At 47.2% G+C, this 18,549-nt stretch overlaps 1 protein-coding gene across 2 annotated transcripts in view; it reads left to right on the top strand.

The window, feature by feature from the left end:
* The first annotated feature begins 7,675 nt into the window (after nt 1-7,675).
* The window catches only part of LOC133283088 (RING finger and SPRY domain-containing protein 1-like), a 68,521-nt gene continuing 57,647 nt past the window's right edge, over nt 7,676-18,549 (top strand). For both annotated transcript variants that reach the window (XM_061479572.1, XM_061479571.1), the window contains exon 1: nt 7,676-7,829. The gene's annotated coding sequence lies outside the window, so the exon portion shown is untranslated. The remainder of the gene's footprint in view (nt 7,830-18,549) is intronic.

Genomic DNA, 18,549 nt, shown 5'->3' with positions numbered 1-18,549 from the left:
ACCAATGGTGGCCTTTGTATACTTTGGAAGATCAGAAAAATGGCCTAAAAATGGAACTCTGAACTATAATACATTGTTACAATTAATGCTGTTTTGAGGGGGCAAGGAAAATGGGATGAAGTAATGTATGCAGATATGTTTTTCACTTTAAGAAACCACCCAGAGTGACAGACAGAATGTGAAATTAATATAGCTCTGCCAGATCCCTTAATTTTGGCTTTGGAAAAGGACAGGGAAAAACAGAAAGCTAAGCTGGAGAGATGTTGTTCAGCTTGTGATACTGGGGGAATGATGCTTAAAGTTAAAAAAGAAGAAAAAGAAAAAGAAACCCCAGAGTAATCAGGAAGACAGGTTGGAAAATTATGTATCAGAGGTACCTGGAAGAAGAGCACTCTCTGCATCTGTCTTATCTGATATTGATAAGGAGGAAGAGATGACCGTCACTGGCAACAAGCAGCAGATTCACATTCAGAGTTAAGAAAGGGTTAAAACAGAAGTGCTATTGCAAAGGCAGGCATCTGCAGCTCCTACAGAGCAGGGTGAGCAACTGTGAGGAAAAAATAAAAAGGGTAAACACCAAGGGGGAAAGGAGGGGAGCTCGCACAGCTCCTGTGTTTGAGCATGGGATGAGTGCTGGGGCAGGCGGACAGGTGGGAACAGACATGTTGACAGACGGTACTGAGGGCTTGTTTGGATTAATGAGGACGGGAGTGAAGGAGGACTCATGGAGAGCGTATAGGAATCGGGAACAGGTAGAAAAGAAAAAGCTGAGTCGTGCTATAGCCACAGCTATGGTGGTTGCTTTGAAACTGGTTGCGGAGGAATGTCAGCCAAAGGTGAAGGAGAGATTTCAGGTGGAGGAATGGGTTCTTCTCCTGTGGGACCGGATCGTTGTGCGTGCTGTGGGGAGTTTGGACGTTGGAAGTGAGACTGCCCGGGGGGAAGAGCCATGGGGTGGCTCTGGTGACTGAACTGTAACTAGACTGACAAGGGACCTGAATCTACCCTAGCAGATCCACTGGTTAAATTAAAGCCAGGGACTAGAGGAAATAGAGTGGAATTTTTAGTGGATACAGGAGGAACTTATTCAGCGTTAAATCAGAGGGAAAAGAATTTGTTATAGTTCTAGCAGCTACTGGCTGCCAAGGAAAAGGAAAAAAAAAAAAAAAGGCATTCTTTCTGAAACCCTTAAAGTACAAATTGGGAAAACAAACAGGAATGCATAAATTTTTATGCATGCCAAATTCTCCAAAATCTTTATTAGGGTGAGAAGCAACATTTAAAGAAGGCAAAATGGAATTAAGAGTTAAAAACGATCAATTAATTACAGTTTTGAGTTTGTCTTTAATTCAACAGAAAAGCAAACAGGAGGACCTCCCCGAAATAGAAGAAATCCTTAATCAGGTATATCTGGGAGTATGGCACCTGAAGTTCCAGGTAAAGCACAAAATGCTTTGCCTGTTATAGTAGAAACAAAAAGAGGGGGGCCTGCCCAATTAGAATAAAACAATATCCCTTAAAATTAGAAGATCAAAGGGAATAAAATAAATCATTGTTAAATTTTAAAATATAGATTATTAATTGAATGTGAATTGGTATATAATACTCCTATCTTGCCAGTAAAGAAATATGATGGGAAAAGTTGTGGATTGGTTCAAGATCTTAGAGCAATCAACAAAATTGTAGAGGATATTCATCCAGTAGTAACTAATGTGTAAACCTTATTGACTAAATTGAATAATAATCAGAAATGGTTTGCCATCTTGGATTTAAAGGATGCTTTCTTTTGCTTACCATTGGCCAAAGAAAACCAAAATTTATTTGCTTTTGAATGGCAAATCCTGATACGGGAAGGAAAACTCAATTAACTTGGACAGTATTACCTCAAGGGTTTAAAAACAGTCCAACGATTTTTGGAAATCAACACAAGAACTAGAATCATGGAAGCCATCCACTCAGACGGGGACTCTGTTACAATATGTGAATGACCTATTAATTGCCACAGAAACAAAGGAAGAATGTGTCCAGTGGATGGTGCGATTATTGAATTTCCTGGTGTAATGTGTGGGGTTTGTTCATCAAGAGGTTTGGGGGGAGGGAGGCTCTCTGTGGCTGTCTTATGTGAAACAATACTCCTTTTTGATTCTGTAACTGTTGTACTCTGTAAGTAATGGGGGGAGGTCAGTTGTATTGTTGCACAGGATTGTGAGAGAGAAAAGGGGGGTTGGGTGGCTCGAAGTGGTGTCTTGTTGCAACGCTTGAGGGGAGGGGGCTGCGACGGTGAGGAGGCTGGCAGTGGACGCTTCTCGAAGCCTCTGGGAGCTTCTCGAAACTTCCCGAAACTTCTCGGCAATGAGACCCCTGCAACAAAGGGAACCAATGGGGAAGAGCCATGTCAACATCCGAGTGAGGAGGGGCGACAGGACTGGCTGGGGCCTTGAACCGAAAAAGATAAAGGACCACCTCCCAGAGACCGCATATGTATCTTGGGCGGAGCAGAGGGCTCCCCGGCGCACCCAGCGCTGTTTTATCTGCTATCGCTTACTCAGTTTAATAAAATTTATACTTTAAACCAAAATTGGCTACAATATTGATAACACTGGGACTGAATGGTTATCGGGTATACAAACAAAAGGCCAAACTAATTCAAACCTGAATTTCCTACTGAGGATACGAAGTAACAGGAGGACAGAGAGAACTTGGAATTGTTAGAAAAGAAGCCATTTGCCAAACTCCACAACCATCAACCGTCAAGGAGCTCCGGATGTTCCTGGGAATGACCATATGCTGCAGACTTAAGATCCATGATCATGGTGTTCTGGTAAGACCACTATATGAACTGTTGAAAGGAACCCCTCCCTCTTTAAAACTGACTGATTCAGCAGAGGGGGCTTTTAGAAATTCAGAAACAGAGCTAATAGGAACTCCAGCTCTGGGACTACCAGATGTAAACAAACCCTCTTGGCTATATTCTTATGAAGAACAAGTAACAGCCTTGGGGTCCTTGCTCAGAAACTAGGACCCTATAAAAGAGCAGTGGTATATTTTTCAAAACAGCCGGATGAAGCGAGTAAAGGATGGCCCCGATGCTTAAGGGCTGTGGTGGCAGTTGTCATGAATATTCAAGAGGCTCGCAAATTCACCTTGGGACAAAACATTACTGTACTGGTGTCTCATATTGTATCAGCAGTCCTGGAACAGAAAGGAGCCCACTGGTTATCTCCTTCATGTTTTTTTAAATACCAGGACACCCTTGTGGAACACGATGATATAGAAATTGCAGTCACTAATGTTGTGAATGCAGCATCCTCTTTGCAGGAACAATCGACAGAACCACTAACACACAACGGCTTGGCCACTGTAGAGACTGTACATTCAAGCCGACCAGATTTGATTCTTGGTTTACTGATGGTAGTAGCTTCATAAAAAATGATGAATGAAAGGCCATTACCACCACTTCACAGGTAACAGAAGCTAAATGTTTACCCACAAACACCTCTGCCCAAAAGGTAGAATGAGAGCCCTGGAATTGGCTAAAGACAAAAGGATAAATATTTTGACTGATTCTAAATATGCATTTGGTGTGGTACGTGCACATGGTGACATCTGGAAAGAAAGATGACTATTGAACATACAAGGGAAACAGATTAAACATGCTACAGAGACTACCTGAGGAAGTAGCTGTTATGTATTGTAGCTATTACGTATTGTAGAAGGCTGTCATGGTTTAAAACCACTCGGGCATCTCACTCACTCCCCCCCCTTTTTTGCCCTCCCCCTGCTCCTGGAGGGATGGGAAGGAGAATCAAAAGAATGCAACTCCCACGGGTTCAGATAAGAACAGTTTAGTAACTAAGGCATAACACAAATCACTACTGCTACCACCAATAATAATAATAATGACAAAGGAAATAACAAGGGAAGAGAATAAAACACCTCACCACCTGCCGACCAATAACTTGCCCCCCCCAGCCCAAACAAGCACCAACCAATACCTCCTCCAACCCCACAGTCCTCTCACCCTTCCAGGTAACTGCCCCCAGTTTATATAGTGAGCATGATGTGCTGTGGTATGGAATGCCTCTTTGGCTAGCTTGGGTCAGGTGTCCTGTCTCTGCTTCCTCCCAGCTTCCCCTCCTCCCTGGCAGAGCATGAGGCTCAGAAAGTCCTTGGTCAGACTACAATATCAGTGTTATCAGCTCTGTTCCCAGGCCAAAAGTCAAAACACAGCACTGCACCAGCTACTAAGAATTAGAAAAACGACTGCTACTGCTGAACCCAGGACAAGGGCATCAACAAGGTGACCCTAATAAGAAAATTGGACATAATTTGGCCGATTTTGAAGCCAAATGAGCATCTGAACAATCTAAAATCATGTCCTTAATCCCTGATGGCAAACTAACAGTTGAGAAATCTGAACTTAGATATTCAAAAGAGGATGAAAAGTTGACTGAAGATCTGAAAATACAGGAAAACAAAGAGGGTTGGGTTCAGATACATGACGGGTAAATTGTAATTCCCTATAATCAACTCTGGAAGCTAGTTCAGGAGGAACATAATAAAACTCATTGGGTAGCAACTCTTTGTATACAAATTATAGGAAGGAATCTACACACCATAGTTCAATTAGTGACAGAACAATGTCAGCTCTGTCTTAAGAATAATTCTAAAACTGAAAATAGGAATCCAATTGGGAGAACTGGGAGAGGAAGTTATCCGGGACAGCAGTGGCAAATAGATTTTTCTGAATTACTGAGAGAAGGAGGTTATTGATATTTGTTGGTGTTAAAAGAATATTAGGGGACAAGAGTGACAGGTTTGGATTATCCGATTCACCCTTTCAGATCTGGAGACCAGGTTTAAGAATATTATACCTGTGTACAAAGAAATGCCACAGGTGTAGGTCACTATTCAAATTGCAATCACACTATTAATATAGATGGTATCATAGTTCAGTGGTGACCCCTTCCTGAAGGGAAAGGATGATATTAGTTATGTGGAGAAAATGCTCATAAGACTACCTCAACTGGAAGGGGGCATGCACCTTAGGTGCTGTGGTACTCAATCTTACTTTTATTGGCTTCGCAAGGAGGGGGTTGTTCCATAATCAATGGTTCATATATAGATCAGAGTGGCAGAATTGAAACAGATCTGGAGGAAATTTGGAAACAAATGGAAATATTTCATGAGATGACCAAGGATGATACCTCTTGGGGTTTTGAAGAAATGTAGAAAAAGTTAACTTCATGGTTACCTAATCTCTCCTAGTTGAGGCAACTGGTTACAGAAATCTTAATACTAATTTTTTTAATACTGATTACTTGTGGCATGATACAGTGTTCTTTTTGGTATTGTAAAAGTTCCGTAATTGATTATGAAGATTGGAAAAGACAAAAGGTTAGACAACAAGTCGAAAGTGGTAAATACTTTGCCAGAACTCCTGAGTAAAACGGAGGTACTTGGCTGCCACCTGGGTTTAAACCATGACAAGAACAGAGCATTAATGCCTGTTTTTGCTTCTTACACCAAGCCTGTATAGGCAAGTACAAGGTAGACACAACCTAAACACACTTGTTCATTTCAATTCATTCTAACCTCATTTTCTTCTAGCTTCTTATTTCCTTGGTATAACTTCAACAGGTACCTCAAGGACTACAGATGACTGACCCCTGCACTGCCAAGCATTATTCACTTAGGATCTCAACCTGCCTGCATTTTGGCTCTGGAAGAGAACCTAGAACACTTACTCTTCCAGGGAGGGAGGGAGGAACTCAGTAACCCAGATAATGGAAGAACTAAGTTTATCCCTCCTTTGTACTACTAGGAACCACTCCTACAGGAAGCAGAGTCCCAAAGTTCTTACAAAAACTGGTACTTCTGTGGGGTATTGTTTGCAATACAAATGACAAATTGAAGTCTCAGGAGAAATCCACTTTAAGGTACTGGACAAATATTTTTTACAGGAGAACGCATTCTTAAGGTGGGAATTATCAAGAGAAGACAGAAGGATCCTCTTAAGTGCTGGGGAAAGGAAGGTCAGGCCAAGGGTGCCTTTTTTTTTAACTTTCTTTTGTTTATTTTTTAATATTTAACAAAATAAACAACCTAAGCCAAGTCCCCTTTCCAAAAAGCACAGAACACCAGCCCTTTGAGTGTAATTTCTGAAGGCAATTCAAGCTGGAAACATATAGAGAAAATGAGAAGTTAATCTCCCTCCTGACTAGAGGTCCTAATCACATGGCCAGCTTTCCTGCCCATGTGCTGTAAACCCAAGATAACCTGGTTCTCCACTTGCGTCACCTCAGACAGTCCATTTAGAGAGGAAATGAAGTGTTCCAATACAACGGTGACAGAAAGTCATAAAAACAAACCGGAAGAGAAGGATTCAGCAAGGGCACAGTATCATCTGGGACTAAAGCTTTTAACGGCAAACCACCTGCCTTCTGGAAAACAGCCAGTTCACTTAGACATCATATTTTAAGACACCTAAAGCAGATTAAAGTTTTGACATACAATGTTTTGCACTGCATTCCTGGAAACTGGTGGCTGAACAAATGCATTTCAGCAAATAATAATACCCGACAACCACGTCACAGGGCACAAGGATGGGGGGGGAGGGGAGAATAACACTCAAGCAGCATCACATTTAAGTCCACTTGCACTTATGACTGTGTTCTAGCGAGTGACACCCAGCCATGGTGAATGACAGAAGTCCACGTCACAGCGGTAAACTGCACCTCTTGATACTACCGGATGGTAGCACTCCCAGGATCAAAACAAAACCAACATCTGCACAGCCCTTGCCACTGTCCAGGCTGGAAGGGATCTGGAGCCGTTCCTGGGTACCCCTGTACAGATCCCGACACCCTCAGAGCTCATTCAACAGAGGGCCCCGCTCCCCACCACTGCAACACACCCGGCGGCGCTCCCCGCACCTCGCCGCACATCAAACCCAGTGCAGTGCCCCGAGTCTGGAGCCACCGCAGAGCTAGGGCGAGGCGTCGCTCCAACCACGGTGTACCCAGTCAAGAACACGCCACCGAGATCCGGCCTCGCCGCTGCCGGTACCGCTCGGAGCGAGCGAGCCTCCCTGGCGCAGGCCTGGAGTGCGGAGCAGGGGCCTGCTCCAGCCCGCGCCGCCAAGCCCTCATCGTGGCCTCCTTTCTCCACCTCCCCCCCCACCGCCACTGGCTCCGAGAACTGCCTCCCCCCACAGAACGGCTCGCCATACTCGCAGGACCCGGCCTCGGCTTTCTCCGCCCCTGCACCCGAAGGGCCCCGCAGCCCAGGCATGGCCAGTTTCCCCACCACGCCCGCAGTGCCCCAGCCCCGCTGCAAATCCCGCCACCGCCCACACGCACCGTAGCCGCCGGCCCGTCACAATGAGAAGCACAACCAGACCCAGCACGCCACCATTGATCCCCTCTAAACAGTCCGCCCCAACTCGCTCGCCGCTAGCAGCCACGCCACCCCTTCCGCCAATAAAATCCAACCAAACTTTTCCTTAAGCGTCCCCTTCCCTCCGATGGCCAATCCCCGTTGCTCTTACGGAAGAAAGAACACGCGAACGGCCGCGCGCACGGCAGACGACAGGTGACGTCAGGGTGTCCCTGCGTCCCGATTAGGTGAAGCGCTCGTGCTGAGGGAGGAGCGGGCCACCTGGGAGATGGTGGGGGGTGGGGACGGGCTGTGAGTCGGCTTCCATCTTTTTGCCGTGTGTCGTTGTGGTACAGAAGAGTGGTTGGCTCGTGCCGCACTGCCTCGGCCTTGCTGCGTTTCACTGGTTCTGAGGTGAGGCGGCGGGGCGAGTAGCACCCCGCCCTCGGACGGTAGGGGTGGGTGAGCACCGCGAGGCTGAGATGGAGTGGGCAGGGCACGGCACGACACGACACCACGCCACACCGTCTGGTGCTGAAGGGAAGGGAAGGGATCGCTGTTGCGGCGGGTCCGGTATGTTGGGGGCCGGCCTTGGGTTAACGAGGGGAGAGTATGGTGCTTGCCCCTACCCTATCGTCTGGCTTCCACGTGTGCCGCCGCTACTGGGTCAGGATCCCGAGGGAGGGGGTGAGGGCTGGAACCTGCCGGGTGAGGCGCTGCGCTCCCTTGGCTCTTGTGACAGCGCGCTGTCTCGCCGGGATTTCCCGTACCCCGCAGGAACGCAGCCAGCGGGAAGAGATGGGTGGGATGAAATGGGGGTTTGGTGGAATCGGGCGCCTCGGGGCAGGGGCCGTTCGGTGTCACGGCGGGTGCTGAGAGCTCGTCCTGGTGCTTGTACGACTTGCCAAACATGGGCTTTGCTCCAGCGGTCCGGGGTGGGCTGGGGGCGAGGTGACCGGCTGCTCTGGGATTTCCTGGGAGCTCGGGAACACTCGGAAAAATCTTGTTGAGCCCTGGGATGTTTTTATATTGAGGTAAAAAGTCAGAATCCTACAACTGTTTACTGCTGTTAGTGTAAAAATATTTCTGCAGAGCAAGTTTTTGCTCTTACAGAGAAAATATGAAGATGTGGATTGAGCTACCAAGTGCAGCTCTTTACCTAGAGGTTCTGGTTTGGGCACTGGATTGTGTAGCGGTAACACCAGGGTGCTGCTTTGCTCTTAGTTCACAGCTTACAAAGCAGGTCTTTGCACTGCCTGCATTGTGCTGATATCAGGCATGCATTTCTCTTTTAAGCACTTTGATTCCGTCCTGCTCATCACTGTTTCTATCTTGCATATCTTCCTCACTTCTCTTTCTTTAATACTGCTGTTGTGCAGCAGTAGGTGCAGTGTACCTTCTGGGTAGAGTTTTAATATAGCGGAGACATTACTGAGAATGACTGTAGTCAATCCTGGGTTTCATTTTCTGTTCTGTTATTCCAAAATCTTGCACTGAAGCTCTCTGTATCCGCCCGAGCCAAGAGCTCGTTCTGTGCTCAGCCTGCATTTGTCAGTGTTTCTCGCGCAGGAGGACTTTGCTCCATGGAGAAGCATGGACAGAAGAGCTGCTTTTTCTCTTCTAAATTTATTCAGCCTTGTAGATACTGCACTGTTTTCTGAATCCTTGTTTGTTTGGTGGCTTGTTTTTTCCTTTTAGGTCTGTGTCAGTGTTTGTTTTCTTCAACGTAAGATTTTTTTTCCACTTAGCACTAGCTTTGCCTCATGTTTTTATTTTTTCTGTCCTTTGTCTCACAGTGAATGCATTTGTTTTGGTGTTGGTTTTTTTGTTTGTTTTTTTGTGTGTGTGTGTGTTTTTCTTTTCTTCATGCTGGTCTTCAGTTCTGCATTACAGTGTTCTGTATGTAGATCAGTGCTATGAGGTTATTGTCATATGGAGATCTACATCCATTTGTGTCCTGTGACTATTCCCCTGTTTACTTCTTAGGATTAAAATTTTTTGTTGTTTCCCTGCTAAACGTAAGAAATCTGTTCACATTGGATGTTCTCAGCACCTATGAGCCATCGGAAATATTTCCTCATGTCTTGTCTCCTCCTGGACTCCAGTATTTGACTGGATTTCTGCAGGACTGTGCAAGAAAACTACTTTGAGTCTCATACTTCTTTTTTGAGAATTCAGGATGCTGTTAAATGTATTTTTCTTTTGCATTTATCCAAATGTAAAGAATTCATCTTTTTGATCTAAATCCGGTCCATTCTTCTGCAAGTGCTTTTCTGTGTGTATGTTACCTACCCACTCAGTAAAAGAGGTCCTCTCTCCTGCTGGCACCTGTTCCTGTGTCTCTTTCTTTAGGATGTTACTGTTATTCCTTCATGCCCTAATCTCTGCTGTTTGTTCTCCTAGGTCTGGTTGAATACTTGTGTATTTCTCCTGATGTCCGGTTTTGTTTTGTGGAGTGGTTTGGTTTTGTTTTCCCAGATACATGAAGCTCTATTGTATTTATGTGATTATTTCTTGTTGTCTCTCCCCTTTTCATCCAAACACACTCTCAAGGTTCCGCTTTCAACATGTGCTGTCCATCATCTGCTTAGGAAGCTCCTTCAGAATCTTTTAATGCAGTACCTTGCATTCTGCACACCTGCCCTGGGTTCAGCAGTAGCAGTCATGTTTCTCCTTTGTGGTAGCTGGTGCAGTGTTGTGTTTTGACTTCCAGCCTGGGAACAGTGCTGGTGATACCGATGTTTTCGGTGGTTGCTAAGTGATGTTTACCCTGACCAAGGACTTTGCGAGGCTCATGCCCTGCCAGGGAGGAGGGGAAGCCAGGAGGAAGCAGAGACGGGGCGCCTGACCCAGGCTAGCCAAAGAGGTATTCCATACCACAGCACGTCATGCCTGGTGTGGGGGATAACTGGGAGTTACCCAGAAGGGCAGGGGCTTCTGGGTCGTACTCGTTTCTTGGCGGGTGGTATTGTATTCTCTTCCCTTGTTATTTTCTCTTATCATTGTTGTCGTTGGTGGTAGCGGTGGTGATTTGTGTTGTACATTGGTTGCTGGACTGTTCTTCTTTCAACCCGTAGGAGTTGCACTCTTTCGATCCTCCTCCCCATCCCTCACGGGAGCGGGGAAGGGGAGAGCCCCGGGGGGGAGGGCCTCGATTGCTCTCAGCCTGGCACCACTCACTGGGAGTGAGGGAACAAGCTGTCTGGCTAGGGTATAAACCATGCCAGTTAATTTTTGGCGCCCAGTGTGGGGCACGAGGAGTTGAGATAATGACAGATCTCTCTGCATTAATAGTCACTCGTCACAATGCTGATTTATGGGCTCTCAAGGTTGTTCCTCTTGATCTCACACTTTCAGTATATCATATCTTACTTCCATCTGGTATTTCCTGTATTAGTGTTTTTTCAAGTGAGGGGCTTGGGCTAAGGTTTTTGTCTCATTGTACTTTATGGTAATGACTTGTAATACAATAGAATCATTGATCATGAAACTGATCTGGCTTATGTTCCCAGTGTGGTCACCACCTTTATACTTTGGGAGGTATATAATAGAAGTGCTTAGCAATTACGCATCTTTTTTCTCCTTCTCGGGTGCTCAACCTGTGAAGGAGACATCCTTTTACCCTCCCAGTCCTCCCCCCAGACCATTTACATTTGAGAGTTTTGAAGTTTTTGAATGGCCTTTTAATGCTGTTGAGACTTGTTTGCTGATGGTGATGGGAATCACCATGCTAGCACGCATACAGAGTGTGTTTTTCCCACGACTGATTTCAAGAGTTAAGCAGTCAGGTTTTGGTCTTGTCTGGGGTGAAACCACGATGTAGGAGGACCAAGAGATTTTCCTTGAGGCTGGACAGCCATGAGTGGCAGGATGTGTGGGATAGTATGGGCAAGTATCTAGGTCAGTGGGCACCTCCAGTACTTTGGAATTTCACTACCGAACAACTGCAAAATCCAGAAGAATTAGTAAAACACTTCAATGAGGTGTGTGGTCATTGTGGCCACACCAGAGATGGACAAATCATGGCAACGTGCTGGGGCTTGGCCTATGCTTACAGGGCCTTGTTCAACACTATCCAGCACCTTCAAAAGGAAAAGAATGTCGGTGGATCTGACGGCAAAGCAACAGTCAGCGCAGCTACTCCAGCTCCAGGCATAGCAGTTTCACCACCCCCAGCAACAAGTACAGTCGCTGCTCAAACTCTGGCTGCAATGAACAGGGCAGCTACCCCAGTGGCAAGTACAGCAGCTGCTCAAACTTCGACTGCAACAGACAGCGTGGCTACCCCAGGTCCAAGCCCAGCAGCTACACCACCCCCAGCAACAAGTACAGTCGCTACTCAAACCACAGTGATAATCACTGCAGCCAAACCAGAGGACCAATTCGTATCAATATTGGTTGCCCCTGTATGCAAGAGAACAAGCAAAAAAGAGGCAAGAAGGGTGAAGCAAGATGAAGAAACAATGAATTCACAACCCAGTCCAGAATCTGATCAGGAGTCATCATCACATGACGAAGAAGAAGAAGAAGAGGTAACTTCTCGACCTCGGACCTCAACCGAGCTGCGGAATATGCGAAAAGATTTTACCCGTCCACCAGGGGAGCACATCATCACCTGGTTACTCCGATGCTGGGACAATGGGGCCGATGGTCACGAACTAGAAGGTACAGAAGCCAAGCAGCTGGGATCACTTGCTAGAGAAGGGGGAATTGACAAAGCAATTGCAAGAGAGAAAAAGTCCCTCAGCCTTTGGAGGAGGCTCTTGGCAGCTGTGAAAGAAAGGTTTCCATACAAGGATAATGTTATGAGTCGTTCAGCCAAGTGGACTACTATAGACAAAGGCATCCAGTCTCTGAGGGAATCAGCCATCGTAGAGATGATCTATTACATCAAGCCGAATAAAAGGGATGTACCCATAGATCCAGGTGAAGTTGAATGTGCGCAACCCATGTGGCGAAAACTTACACGGAATGCACCGTCATTGTATGCCCATTCATTGGCAACAGTAACCTGGAATGACATAGTACCACTAACAGTGGATGAAATGGTTCGAAGACAATCTCACCCCTTCCATCATCTCAGCTGTGGAAAAACTGTCCCAGGACCTCAGACAATTGAGGGACAATCTATCTGATTTATCCAGTTCCTCACGTGTACCAACACAAATCTCAGCTATTAACAAAAGGCGTCCTATTGCTCGAGAGAGGAGATACAGGAGGTATACACCAGGGGGTACCCTATGGTTTTACCTGCGGGATCACGGAGAAGACATGACAAAGTGGGATTGAAAACCTACTTCAGCTTTGGAGGAACGGGTGAGTGAACTGAAGAGGGGAGCAAGGCCCGAACTGATCGTCCCATGAGAGCTACGGCTTCAGTCTCTGGTGAGCAGTTTCCCAGATGGAGTGGAAGAGCTGATTTTACTCCAGTTCCTGTGATAACAAAGAATAATCCCTTTCACCACGACTTAAGTGTCCAACGCTGTGATGACCATTAGAGGGGCCCTGCCTCCAGCCAGGTGGAGGTAGGGGACAATCGGATTTACTGGACTGTGTGGATCAGATGGCCTGGCACATCAGTCCCACAGAAGTATAAGGCTCTAGTAGGTACCGGTGCACAGTGTACCCTGATGCCATCAAGCTGTCAAGGGGTGGAACCCATCTATATTTCTGGAGTAACAGGAGGATCCCAGGAATTGACTGTGCTGGAGGTTGGAATCAGCCTGACTGGGAGGGAATGGCACAAGAACCCTATTGTGACTGGTCCAGAGGCTCCATGCATCCTCGGCATAGACTACCTCAAGAGAGGGTACTTCAAAGACCCCAAAGGGTACTGGTGGGCTTTTGGTATAGCTGCTTTGGAGACTGAGGAAATTGATCAGCTGTCCACCTTGCCTGGTCTCTCAGAAGATCCTTCTGTTGTGGGGTTGCTGAAAGTTGAAGAACAACAAGTGCCAATTGCGACCACAACAGTGCACCGGCGGCAATATCGCACCAACCGAGACTCCCTGATTCCCATCCATCAGCTGATGCGTAGAATGGAGAGTCAGGGAGTGATCAGCAGGACCCACTCGACCTTTAATAGCCCCAAATGGCCAGTGCGAAAGTCTAATGGAGACAAACAGTAGACTATCGTGGCCTGAATGAAGTCACACCACCATTGAGTGCTGCCGTACTGGACATGCTAGAACTTCAGTATGAACTAGAGTCAAAGGCAGCCAAGTGGTATGCCACGATTGGTATTGTCAGTGCATTTTTCTCAATTCCTTTGGCAGCAGAGTGCAGGCCACAGTTTGCTTTTACTTGGAGGGGTGTCCGGTTCACTTGGAACCAACTGCCCCAGGGGTGGAAACACAGCCCTACCATTTGCCATGGACTGATCCAGACTGCACTGGAACAGGGGCAAGCTCCAGAACACCTGCAATACATTGATGACATTATTGTGTGGGGCGATACAGCGGAAGAAGTCTTTGAGAAAGGGAGGAAAATAATCCAAATCCTGCTGAAAGCCGGTTTTGCCATAAAACGGAGTAAGGTCAAGGGATCTGCACAGGAGATTAAATTTTTGGGAATAAAATTGCAAGATGGATGTAGACAGATCCCCACAGATGTGATCAACAAGATAACAGCAATGTCTCCACCAACTAATAAGAAGGAAACGCAAGCTTTCTTGGGTGCTGTAGTGTTCTGGAGAATGCACATCCCAAATTACAGTTTGATTGTAAGCCCTCTCTATCATGTGACCCGGAAGAAGAATTATTTTAAATGGGGGCCCAGAGCAACAACAAGCCTTTAAACAAATTAAACGAGAGATAGTTCATGCCGTAGCCCTTGGACCAGTCTGGACCGGGCCAGATGTAAAAAATGTACTGTACACTGCAGCTGGGGAGAACGGTCCTACCTGGAGCCTCTGGCAGAAAGCTCCAGGGGAGACTTGAGGTCGACCCCTCGGCTTTTGGAGTCAGGGATACAAAGGATCTGAGGCCAGCTATGCCCCAACTGAGAAAGAGATACTGGCAGCCTATGAAGGGGTTCGAGCTGCTTCGGAAGTGATTGGCACTGAAGCACAGCTCCTCCTGGCACCCCGGTTGCCCGTGCTGGGCTGTATGTTCAAAGACAGGGTCTCCTCTACACATCATGCAACTGATGCTACATGGAGTAAATGGGCTGCACTAATTACACCACGAACTGGAATAGGAAATCTCAGTCGTCCAGGCATTCTAGAAGTCATCATGGCCTGGCCAGAGGGCAAAGAATTCGGAATGTCACCAGAGGAGGAGGCGGTGTGTGCTGAAGAGGCCCCACCATATAATAAACTGTCAGAAAGTGAAAAGCAGTATGCCTTGTTTACTGATGGGTCCTGCCATATTGTGGGAAAGCATCGGAGATGGAAGGCAGCTGTATGGAGTCCTGGACGACAAGTTGCAGTAACTGCTGAAGGAGTGGGTGAATCAAGTCAGTTAGTGAAAGCCATCCAGCTGGCCCTAGACATTGCTGAATGAGAAAAGTGGCCAGTACTTTCTCTCTGTACTGACTCATGGATGGTGGCAAATGCCCTGTGGGGGTGGTTGCAGCAATGGAAGTAGAGCAACTGGCAACGCAGAGATAAACCCATCTGGGCTGCTGCACTGTGGGAAGATATTCCTGCCCTGGTGGTGAAGGTATGTCATGTAGTTGCCCATGTACCCAAGAGTCAGGCCACTGAGGAACACGGGAACAACCAACAAGTGGACAAAGCGGCTAAGAATGAAGTGGCTCAGATCGATTTTAGATTGGCAACATAAAGGTGAATTATTTTTGGCCCGGTGGGCCCATGGCACTTCAGGCCATCAGGACTGAGATGCAACATATAGATGGGCTCGTGACCGAGGGGTGGACTTAACAATGGACACTATTGCCCAGGTTATTCATGAGTGTGAAACATGTGCTGCAGTTAAAGAAGCCAAGGGGTTAAAGCCTCTTTGGTATGGATGACGATGGTTGAAGTATAAATATGGGGAGGCCTGGCAGATTGACTATATCACACTGCCGACAACCTGTCAAGGCAAGCGCCATGTGCTTACCATGGTGGAAGCAACCACCGGGTGGCTGGAAACATACTCTGTGCCCCATGCCACTGCCCGGAACACTATCCTGGGCCTTGAGAAACAGATTTTGTGGCGACACGGCACCCCAGAGAGAATTGAGTCAGACAATGGGACTCTTTTCCAGAATAACCTAATAGACATTTGGGCCAAGGAGCATGGCATTGAGTGGGTATATCACATCCCCTACCATGCACCAGCCTCTGGGAAAATCGAACGGTACAATGGGCTGTTAAAAACTCCACTGAGAGCAATGGGTGGGGGAACTTTCAAGCATTGGGATACACACTTACCAAAGGCCACCTGGTTGGTCAACACCAGAGGATCTGCCAACAGGGCTGGCCCAGCCCAGTCAGAACTTTTACATATTGTAGAGGGGGACAAAGTTCCTGTGGTGCATATGAAGAATTTGCTGGGGAAGACAGTCTGGGTTATCACAGTATCACAGTATGCTAGAGATTGGAAGGGACCTCGAAAGATCATCTAGTCTAATCCCCCTGCCGGAGCAGGAACACCTAGATAATGTTACACAGGAATGCGTCCAGGTGGGTTTTGAATGTCTCCAGGGAAGGAGACTCCGCAACCTCCCTGGGCAGCCTGTTCCAGTGTTCCGTCACCCTCACTGAGAAGAAGTTTCTTCTTAAGTTTAAGTGGAACCTCTTGTGTTCCAGTTTGTACCCATTACCCCTTGTCCTATCATTGTTTGCCACTGAGTAGAGCCTGGCTCCATCCTCGTGACACTCCCCCTTTATATATTTATAGACACTTATAAGGTCACCCCTCAGTCTCCTCTTCTCCAAACTATAGAGACCCAGCTCCCTCAGTCTTTCCTCATAAGGGAGATGCTCCACTCCCTTAATCATCTTTCTTGCCCTGCGCTGGACTCTCTTCAGCAGCTCCCTGTCCTTGAACTGAGGGGCCCAGAACTGGACACAATATTCCAGATGCGGTCTCACCAGGGCAGAGTAGAGGGGAAGGAGGACCTCTCTCGACCTACTAACCACCCCCCTTCTAATACACCCCAGGATGCCATTGGCCTTCTTAGCCACAAGGGCACAGTGTTGGCTCATGGTCATCCTGTCGTCCACTAGGACCCCCAGGTCCCTTTCCCCTACACTGCTCTCTAACAGGTCGTTTCCCAACCTATACTGGAACCTGGGGTTGTTCCTGCCCAGATGCAGGACTCTACACTTTCCCTTGTTATATTTCATCAAGTTATTCCCTGCTCAACTCTCCAGCCTGTCCAGGTCTCGCTGGATGGCAGCACAGCCTTCTGGCGTGTCAGCCACTCCTCCCAGCTTAGTGTCATCAGCAAACTTGCTGATAGTACACTCAATTCCCTCATCTAAATCGTTGATGAATATATTAAATAATACCGGTCCCAGTACTGACCCTTGAGGCACTCCACTAGTTACAGGCCTCCAACTAGACTCTGCCCCATAGACTACAACTCTCTGGCTTCTCTCCTTCAGCCAGTTCGCAGTCCACCTCACTACCTGATCATCCAGACCACACTTCCTCAATTTAGCTGTGAGGATGCTGTGGGAGACTGTGTCAAATGCTTTGCTGAAGTCAAGGTAGACCACATCCACCGCTCTGCCATCATCCATCCACCGTGTTATTTCCTCATAAAAGGCTAAGAGTTTGGTCAAACATGATTTCCCCCTGGTGAAGCCATGTTGACTGCCCTTCATAACCCTCTTATCCTTGATATGCCTTAAGATGGCACCAAGGATAAGGTGTTCCATCACTTTCCCAGGGATGGAGGTGAGGCTGACCGGTCTATAGTTACCCGGGTCCTCCTTCTTGCCCTTTTTGAAGACTGGAGTGACATTTGCTTTCCTCCAGTCCTCAGGCACCTCTCCCGTTTCCCAAGACTTGGTAAAGATGATGGAGAGTGGTCTAGCAATGACTTCTGCCAATTCCCTCAGCACCCGCGGGTGCATCCCATCTGGACCCATGGATTTATGGATGTCCAGATTGCTCAACTGATCTCTAACCCATTCCTCATCGACTAAGGCAAACCGCTCCGTCGACCTGACTTCATCTAAGGTCTCAGGGGTACAGGGCTATTCAGGACTGCCTGCAGCAGAGTAGACAGAGACAAAGAAGGCATTCAGTAACTCTGCCATCTCTGTATCTTCTGTCACCAGGGCACCCATCCCGTTCATCAGTGGGCCTACATTGCCTCTGGTGTTAGTTTTGTCTGCCATGTATTTGAAAAAGCTCTTTTTTCTGTCCTTGACCCTTCTCGCCAGGTTTAATTCTAAGGATGCCTTAGTCCTCCTAGCTGCCTTCCTAGATGCCTTAGTCCTCCTAGCTGCCTTCCTGCTTCAGGTAAAGGCAAACCTCCTCGTGGAATTGCTTTTGCTCAGGGACCTGGATATACTTGGTGGGTAATGCGGGAAGATGAGGAAGTCCGGTGTATACCTCAAGAGGATTTGATTTTAGGGGGAAACAGCCAATGAACTCAATTTTATGCTGTTGCCTGCTGTGTAATGCTTTTATAGCCCATCAACTAGATGTCTCCAGGTCAGCAGCGACTAGCCCTGACTTCCCCCCATCCAACATCCCAACAGAGAATGAACTTTGATAGAACTGGATTAGTTCTGCTGTAAAAGAACGACCAGCATCAGCAGGCAACGATCCAGTACTGCACACAGCCTTTCCTGCCCTGAAAGATTGTCACAAGAGACGGAACCTGACATCATGGACGGAATGGACTTGGCAGCCTTATAGGGATTGGTTCATGCACTAAGAAAATGATCTTTTCCTCTTGGTCTGTGTGTATATGGATGTATATATGTGGGAGAGCGATGGTGTATTGAAAATGTGGGATCTGAGCATGACGTGAATGGTATGGAATAAGGGGTGGATAATGTCCTGGGTTCAGCAGTAGCAGTCATTTTTCTCCTTCGTGGTAGCTGGTGCAGTGCTGTGTTTTGACTTACAGCCTGGGAACAGTGCTGGTGATACCGATGTTTTCGGTGGTTGCTAAGTGATGTTTACCCTGACCAAGGACTTTGTGAGGCTCATGCTGTACCAGGGAGGAGGGGAAGCCAGGAGGAAGCAGAGACGGGTTGCCTGA

This window comes from Pezoporus flaviventris, unplaced genomic scaffold (assembly GCF_033815535.1).
Source record: "Pezoporus flaviventris isolate CSIRO_AGI_PZ_B2104156 unplaced genomic scaffold, CSIRO_AGI_Pfla_v1 ptg000153l, whole genome shotgun sequence".
Lineage (NCBI taxonomy): Eukaryota > Metazoa > Chordata > Aves > Psittaciformes > Psittacidae > Pezoporus > Pezoporus flaviventris.
This window is presented reverse-complemented; position numbering and strand designations above follow the sequence as displayed.